The 9,386-nt window shown below is 51.2% G+C and overlaps 1 pseudogene; it reads right to left on the bottom strand.

Annotated features, from left to right (window-relative positions):
* Positions 1–2,924: 2,924 nt before the first annotated feature.
* LOC123397021 lies at positions 2,925–3,827 on the bottom strand (annotated as a pseudogene).
* Positions 3,828–9,386: the final 5,559 nt, after the last annotated feature.

Below are 9,386 nucleotides of genomic sequence, written 5' to 3'. Positions count from 1 at the left end.
AGCTATACAAAACATCCAAGATCAACTCTCTAGTTGACAACTCCTTCAAACGAAGCACGGAATAAATCCTACGAATTAAACAAAAGAGCATCACGGCAAAATATCGCACGAACTAACTTGTTCTAATGCTAAAACTAATTGCACAGAAAAATCCAGTGGATTTTTTCTACCCCGAAAACATATAAAATATGTGGGGTTGCACAACAAAAATAATGCCACACGAAAATGCGAGAAAATAACCTATACACGGGAAAATAAACTACCAGCAAACCCTACACGTAAAAATACCAATGACCGCTCTAAAATACATGGAATAATGGTTCCTAAAACATAGGCATTTCTATTAGGGCATACGAGCAATTCGAGCACGCACGGAAATTAAACACGGGCAAATTCTAATGGGACAGCACGTAAATCTAAGCATTTGGCACGGCAAACAACGTCAAATAAATATGCAAGTTTTATAAACGGGTTCTACGCGCAAAACTACACACGTAGGATCATCGCTTCACCCCTTGCCATGTTAGCAACATTTAATATTGCGTGTTAAATAAACGGGAGTGAATTAAATAATTAATCGTGGAGTTTCGTCGATATGCAACCCGTTGCATATCGAGCTTCACTTAATATGTAGAGTTTGTGTAAGGTGAATTGCCATGCCATGCCTGCATCATTGAACTGATCATGCATCATATTAGGGTATGCATCGTGTCTTGCATTTGCCATGGTGAATATTTGTGTTGATGTTTGTTTCTGGTTTGCTCCGTCCCGATAGAGTTCCGCAAGCGTGTCGGAATGTGAGGACCCGTTCGACTACGTTGGTTCGTCTGCTTCACGGAGGCATTCTTCTTCCAAGCGGGATCTCAGGCAAGATGACCATTTCCTCATATACCATTACTATCATTGCCATGCTAGTTTTTATCGCTTCTATCGATTATGTCTTGTTGCCTACCACATGTTAAATATCAGCCTCTCTACAATGCCAGGAAACCTTCAACCTGTTCGACCTAGCAAACCACTGATTGGCTATGTTACTGCTTGCTTAACCCTGTGTTAGCGTTGCTAGTTGCAGGTGCAGTTGCTTCCATGTGTTAACGCGGGTCCCTTGTCTTATCACCATATTAATGCTATTTAATTTAATGCACCTATATACTTGGTAAAAGATGGAAGGCTCGGCCTTTCTAGCCTGGTATTTTGTTCCACCTTTTCCCCCTTAGTTTCGGCTACCGGTGTTATGTTCCATAATTCAGCGCTCCTAACACGATCGGGGTTGTTATGGGGACCCCTTGATAATTCGTTTTAGATTAAAGCTCGTCTGACAAGGCCCAACATTGGTACTATTTGCCCAACACAATAATTATGTTAAATTGAAATGCATAGGGAGTTAGCGCTACCCGAGGAGTAATTCTACATAATACAGGGGGGCCAGTGTTGTTGGTGCTGGTCCAAAACTAGAGCCGTTTGCGGGGCCAACCCGGGGCAACTCGGGAGATTCCTATCAGGCTGCCGTACGTTGTGCTTATCCGTCGTGTCCTGAGAACGAGATACGCGGCTCCTATCGGGATTGTCGACACGCCGGGCGGCCTTGCTGGATCAGTTTTACCTTTGACGAGATATCTTATGCATCGGGATTCTGGTGATGCTTTGGGTAATCTCAGAGTTGAGGTTTTCCACTAGGGAATCCGACGAGATCGCGAGCTTCGTGGTTGAGGATTTCTATGCGCCTTGTGGTAATTTGTGATGGACTAGTTGGAGCACCCCTACAGGGTTAAATCTTTCGGAAAGTCGTGCCCGCGGTTATGTGGCAACATGGAAACTTTGTTTAACACTCGTTCTAGATAACTTGAAGTTAACTTAATTAAAACTTGCCAACTATGTGCGTAACTGTGGCTGTCTCTTTTGTGAGTTCCTTCTCCGATCGAGGACACAGTGGTGTTATGTCTGACGTAGGTAGGTGTTCAGGACCATTCATTTGATCATCTGTAGTTCACGTCCGTTATGCGTAGATCTTCCCCCTCTTATTTCTTGTACTCGTAAGTTTAGCCACCAAATATATGCTTAGCCACTGCTACAACCTCACCACTTAACCATACCTCACCCATTAAGCTTTGCTAGTCTTGATACCTTTGGAAATGAGATTGTTGAGTCCCTTGTGGCTCACAGATTACTACAACACCAGTTGCAGGTACAGGTAAAGTTTACTTGATGCGAGCGCGTTGATTGTTCATTTGGAGTTGGTTCTTCTTCTTCGATCTAGGATGGGTTCCAGGCCGGCAGCCTGGGATAGCAAGGATGGACATGTGTCGGCAACAACGACGGTGTTTCTACAACAAGATCTTGATTGCAATTTTTTTCTGTAACATAGGTGATGTTACGGACAATTTTCCGTGACATTATCTATCATCTATGTTGCAAAAGTTTCTCCCGCAAAGAAAAAAAAAATACTTCAACACGATCTTTGTTGCAAAAGATTTTCTGCAACAATACCTTTCTTGCAAAGATTTTTGCGGAACAACATGTGATGCAAATATTTCCGCAACATTACCTCTGTTGCAAAAGTGAAGTACGCCGCTCGGTCGCTGGTAGACGCATCGCCGTCGAATATTTCTACAACTGGGTTGTTGCTTAAGGAGTTAATTGCTTGGGGGAGGCGACCAAGACGCGTGCGACCATGTAGATGGGGCGGTTGTGAGCGTGTACATCAAATGGCCATTCGGGTGACGGTTGCGAGCGCTTGTTTCTGCAACTCGACCATTGTTTCAAGAACTAATGGGTCCAAATTTATTCTCCAGCAAAGCGATTGTTTCTACAACTCGACCGTTGATTCAGGGATTATTGGATCGGGGAAGCCATCGCGCCGCGTAGATCGGACGGCTGCGGGCGTACACCGAACGACCGTCGAGGTGACGGATGTTTCGTGTGGATCAACCGATGGACGCGTAGCAGTCTCTGATAAGAACATCTCCAACAGCCGCCAAATGTGCGGCGCGCCGTTCGCCTATTTTGGCGTGGCGGTCAGCGCTGGCTCCAGCGGCCGCTGTAAAATGCAGCGCGCGCGTAGCTCCAGCGGACGCGCTAAAATGCAGCGTGCGCCCTCTCGCGCAATACATAGATATACATATATATTACATAGATAGATAGATAAAACGATACATAGATATTTCACAATACATATATAAAACGATACATCGCATAGATAGATAAAAAACTACGGCGCAACTAGATAAAAACTATGGTGCAACTAGTAGAACCTACTCCATGTCGTCCTCCTCCTCATCATCATCATCCTCGGTGTCCGAAGTATCGAGTCAAATATCATCCCAACGTTCATCCTCACTCCCGAAGAACGACGTCCCACTGTTGTTGACGACCTTGCATTGCGATATGGCTAGCGCCTTGCGCCGACGCCTGTCATCCCGCTCCTCGTGGCGCCTTACCGTCTTCTTCGCCCAGAAGGCGTTCTCGGCGGCGACATCCTCCGGGTGGCGCCGGCGCAACTGCGCCATCGCTCGCTCATCCTCCTCGGACACGAGGAGGCAGCGCTGCTGCCGACGGTGGTCCTCACGGTCCTGGTCTGTTATCAAACGAGCCGGAGGGTCGAGGTCCTGCGGCTGCTCGCGCATGTAGATGTCCAGGAAATTCATCTGTGCGCGAGGCTTCCCTAGGCGCTATGCCGCCTTGTCGTATGCGCGGGCGGCCTCGGGCAAGGTCTCGAACGTGCCGAGGCCGAGGCGTACGTCGCCGTACCGGATCTCGGCATAGTAGACGCCGGAGGGGCGCTCGCGGACGCCGCGGTAGCCCGAAGATCCACGGCGGCGCGGCAGCATGGTGGCTCGGTGGGCGCGCATCGGTGGCGGGGCGGCAGAGGCAGCGGGGAGGAAGCGGCAGAGCGCGCGTGGCAGTATTGAGGGCGATGGGCAGCCGCGTGGCGAGCACCGCATTTTATAGGCGCCGAAAGCGGTGCGCCAACACTAGTGGAAAACGGGCCTTTGGCCTGGACCCTTTAGTCCCGGCCTCCCTCTCGGCCGGGAATAAAGGCCCGGCCACGTCACCCCAAATCACAATGCCGCCCACGAGGCTTTGGTCTCGGCCTGTAAGGAGCCTTTAGTCCCAGTTTGTGTCTCAAACTGGGACTAAAGGGCTGCGCGGTGTGCAGCCCGCATGTGCGCCACCTTTAGTCCCAGTTTGTGTCTCAAACCGGGACTAAAGTCCTCTGCCTATATATAGCACAGCCCCCTCTCCCCTCTTCCTTGCATTTTTCTTGGATGGAAGAGTGTGGGTGTGTGCTAGCTCTCCATTTTTTTATGCACTAGAGGTGTTTGTTGAAATGTGTATTAGAGCGATGCCGCTTCAGTTCACCGAACACAACTACGATATGAGATGCCCGAGCCACGCTTAAACCTCTTCCTCTTTATTTCTACTTATTCTAAAAGGTTAGCAACTATATTTCCTTGTTTAGACCGTGTGGTACTAATTTTTAGGATCGTGGTTGTATTTGATATACTGTCGTATAACGCAGATGAGCCATCCATGGATGTACGGTGATCGACGCACAACCGCTTATAGAGAAGGTGTGCATTATTTTCGAGATGCAGCTGTCGTGGGTATAAGCCTGACAGTAGATGTGTAGGGTACGAAAGGATGGGCAGAGCCTTAGCTACGGCGAGGTTGTATGAGTTCAGGCCCCTCTACGGTGGAGGTAATAGCCCTACGTCTCAGTGCTCTTGGGAGCTTGTTGTCGAGTGTAATATGGATTACAGTGAATTGCTAACCCCTGCACCAGTGGGGAAAGGTGGATTATATAGAGTGCGCTACCCTTCACAACGGTTCGGTGCACAGGGGTGGAGTAGTGGCGAATAAATGCCTACGTTACAGGTAACGTACGTCTTAAATGCTAATAAAGGCACAGGGAAACGTATGACCGTTTCCCTCCAGGGGGGTTACGATGCACAGAGTGGAATCTAGTCGGTTAGTTTGATATACTCCGAATGCTCATCTCCGACTGGATGGTGGAGGATTCGTTACCGACTAGATGATGGGGAGTCCTTAATTCAGTCGGAACTAACTAAGGGCCTTATCCCTTATGAAGGGTAGTCCTTCGGTAGGACTTATAGGGCAGGCCTATGACCCTACCCTAGGACTGTAACCCCATCATTAGTCCCCGAATTGATTGGGGTTGGAACGACGAAGCGATGCTTGGAGTACGGATCCGACTGATACGGATGCGACTTTGGCGTTGCTTGCCTCGATACATTTTATCTTCCTTGACCAACGATCCGAGTGGATGTATTTTTGAAACGAACTATCGTGGACCGAGTGCTTTCGTGGTATCTTTTGACGTGACCAGTCAACTAACAGCGGCGGATTTTCCGGGATCCTCAAATTTTGGTTGCCGCGCGCTCAGCGGGGATGACGAGATCGCACTCGAGTAGTACCTGACGCCTCGATTCCCGCGCCTTCATCTTCTCCACTAATATCGCAGCAACCGGTCGGGGGATAAGATTTCGGGGCCACTTGCTAGTGACCCAGTCGGAACCTTATTTAAACTTCTGTGGCGAGGGTTTTTCGTTACACTCGCCGGATAACTTGCATTTGCCCCGCTTCTCTCGCCATCTCCTGCGCATCCCAAGCTCCTTCCTTCTCCTTCTCCCTTGCGAGTCTGTAGCCTCCGCCATGAGAAAGGGGCAGACTAGCAAGCTAGAGGCGCGGAAGAAGAAGGGGAAGGCGGCAGCTCCTGCTCAGCGGCGGCAGCGAGCGCTACCGGCGGGTGGATCCAGGGGGATTTCCTCCCCTCCACGGTGACGGAGGAGAACTTGCTGGAGTTGGTGGAGCACGGAATGATTGCGCACAAGTCGTGGAGGTTGCCGGAGGAGGGCGAGACCGAGTCGGCTCCTCGGGAGGGGAGCGCGTCTTGCTGCTCAGCCACATGCACCGAGGTTTCTCTCTGCCTCCTCATCCCTTCTTCAAAGGTATTATGAACCACTTCGGGGCGCAGCTCCACCACTTTCCCCCAAACGCCATAGCTCATCTCTCTGCCTTCGTCGTGTTGTGCGAGTGTTTCATCGGCTGTCCTCCCCATTGGGGGCTTTTCAAACACATCTTCTCTGCTAGATCCCAAACTATCAAACAACTTAACCAGTCGGATGATAAAACTCACCTCCTCCGGCTCTGCGGAGGCTTAAGCTTCCAAAAGAAGAGTAAAAGTAGCTATCCTGCTCTTCAGTTGAGTGAATCTGTTAGGAACTGGCAGTTGACATGGTTCTACTGCCGGGACGTTGCTTGCCTGAATGCCACGACAGGACTGCCTCACTTTAGCTTAGACCGACCGGCTCCGCCTAAGCAGCTCGCGCTCACGAAGGCGGAGAAGATCCACATCCATCCTCTGGTCGATGCGCTTGTAGATGTCGTCCGATGGGGAGTCACCGGCATAGATTTGCTGGAGGTTTTCCTGGGTCGGCGTATCCAGCCCCTGCAAGCTCGACACCACGCCATGTGGCACTACACGGGGCCTGAGGACTCCACTCGGACTAATGCCGAGTGCGTGACCGGGGAGACGGTGGCTTCGTGGGTCCTCAACATCACGGGCGCCTGCGAAAACCCCAGAGGGGCCCGGCGAGTGAAGGCCTTCCGCGCGGACAACCCTCCTCCGAATGAGGTGAGTAAAACTTGTCGAGTGCATCCAATTGTCTTAGGTTTATCGCTTTTTCTTGTTTTACCAACTGACGACTGATGTTGTCGATTGTATCTTGTGCAGACGTGGACCAACTGGTTCTCTCCTGTCTCAAACGGGAATCCGGCCGAGGAGGAGGAAGGCAGCCAGGAGGGCAGCGTGGAGAGCGTCGAGTACATCTCCGACAGTGGGGAGACGGAGGAGGAGTCCAAAGAAGAAGAGGAGGAAGATGAAGAGCAGAACTCGCCACCCCCACCGCCAGAGCTTCGAACCAAACGCCATCATGAACTCGCGGCTCCTTCGGCCCCTCCAGCATCCTCGAGTGCCCCGCCAGCCGCTCCTGTGGTTCCGAGTGCCTTGCCAGCCGTTCCCGTGGTTCCGAGTGCTCGAAGCACCAAGAGGACCAGGGATGTTGCTGCTGAGCCTGCGGGTCAACCCTCTAAGGTGGCCAGACCGAGTGGATCTAAGCCTCGGAAGGCTTTGCCGCGGATGAGGGTCATAGTTCCCGTCACCTCAACGTAAGTGCATTGTTCTTCTATCTTCTTCCGGTATTCGATTGAACTCCTGCTTATTGGTCGAATGAATTTCACTCGACAGAGTTGCCACCTCTGCCACCTCTCCGGCACACCAGGGGGACGATCCCATGGACATGGACAACGTTGTCACATCCCAGCCAGGTGCGTCGTGGCGATTCCGAGAGTTTACATTATTGCATCACGAATTCTGTCTTTGGTCTTGCCTTTTTTCCTGTGGTCTCACGCCATTCGGTCGGGTTTCCCTCAGGGGTGATTTATGTGGAGGAGGGCGACCAGAGGAGGTCTGAGTGAGCTGCGGTGCCCGTCCTTGAGGCTGTTCCGCCGGTTACCACTCTCGCCATGGACGCGCCGCCGACTGAGACGATGTCGTCGACTGAAACGGCACTGATCGCTGCTGAACCGACTGGAGCAGGCCTTGGGATGCCCAAGGAGCCTCCTACGATGCCAGGTCCGTCGACTGTCCAATACAACGTCTAGCGCCTCCCGGAAGATCAGGTGGGAGCTGTCAAGGGGGCCATGGTGCAGGCGGAGCTGATGGCGGGAGAGGCCAAGAGAGCGTACGACTCCATCGCGTCCGTGTACAAGCAAAGCTTGGAACTGCGGGCTGATATCCGAGTAAGTGGTCTAGTAAGTATTTACTTTCCTCTTGTAACCCTGTGGGTGTGAGCAATCCACTCGGATAGAGTATGATTATTTTGCAGTGGGTTCACTCTTAGTGAACCCAGTGGGTGTAGTCCCCGAGACTTCTGTCGAGTGCTTGCACCGGCAGTTGTCTTTATATACATTTCCTTTCACTTGATCAGATCAAAAACTAATCTGTTCGAATGTTACCGGTGGAGGCACTCCGAGTGCACCTACTGGATGAGTCCCCGAGAGTAATTTTACTCAGGTCGGGTAGTAGTAACCTCATAGGTTTGTTTGTTGTCATGTATCTCAATAGGGCTGACCTGTTTGAGCTTCGTGCCAGTGGGGTCACTCTTAGTGAACCCACTGGGTGTAGTCCCCGAGACCGCTGTCGACTGCTTGCGTCGGCAGGGGTCTGAAGAACTTAGAACTTTTATTGTTGAATTTGTCTGGTCGTCTCTTGGCGCGGACTTGCAGAAAACTTGCGAGATGGGAGCAGCGTACGAGACTCTGAGGGCTCAAAAGTTTCAGTTTGCTGGGGAACTGGATGCAGCAATGGTTGCGTTGGCTGGTATGAAGGATGTCCTGGCTGAACGAGAAAAGTCCTTGGAGGAGGCCCGTGAGGCAAACAAGGCGTTGGCGGCTGAAGTGGAAAAAATGGGGAAACAGAGGACCGAGCTGATGCGACAGATGCAAGTGTTGAACAGGCGGTGTATAGCACAGGAAAATTACGTCAGTGACTGGGCCCGGAAGATGATAGCGCTTCTCGGTGGTAAGTTCCGTTTTTCCGAGTGCTTGTGGACTGTGCATTGCATTCTGCGCTTACTGTTTTCTCGTCCTGTCTTTGCATATTTTTGCATGGACGCTGAGGCTGAAGCAACTGACGTTGAGCGGTCGATTCTTGCGAACGTTCCACTCGGCGAGGACGCCAATCGAGATATCCTCCGAGCGCACATTCGTCTGGGCAAAGTGGGACCTTTCATCGGTCGACTGAGAGAAGTCGTCGGCCGAATCGACAAGGAGCTTTGGCCTGAAGATGAGTCTCGGCACGAGATGGAAGGCTTGATGGCTCGGCTGGAGGAGGTCCCGAACCGAGTGCAGGCGTGGAAGAAATTTGCGGCTCGCTGTGGTGCGGACATCGCTCTGTCGCTTGTCCGAGTGCATTGCAAGGAGGCTCGCGAAGAGAAGCTGAAGGCGTTGCAAGTCGCCAACACCAAAAAGCTTCGATTCGAAGATTTCATGGAGACCTTCCTTGAGAGTGCCACTCGCATCGCAGACGGTATCGACCTCGACACATTCGTGGAGCCTGCCAGTCCCAGTGCCAGTCCTGACGATGTTTAAGAAAACTTTTACCTCGGTATGTCGAGTGTTGGTTGTAAGAAACTTTGGCCACTGCTGTTGGCCGTCACATTTGTGGTTCGGTGTGGATAAGCTTGATCTACACCGAGCCACCTATCCTTAGGCGAACTTTGAATTTGAATCGAATCTTTTCCTCTTCTTTTGCGAAAGAGTTGTTGACACGATTTTGGCTCGTGGTTTTTGTTTGGCATTTCTTG

This window comes from Hordeum vulgare, chromosome 5H, assembly GCF_904849725.1.
Source record: "Hordeum vulgare subsp. vulgare chromosome 5H, MorexV3_pseudomolecules_assembly, whole genome shotgun sequence".
Lineage (NCBI taxonomy): Eukaryota > Viridiplantae > Streptophyta > Magnoliopsida > Poales > Poaceae > Hordeum > Hordeum vulgare.
Note: the sequence above shows the minus strand (reverse complement) of the source record. Positions and strands in the feature narration are given on the sequence as shown.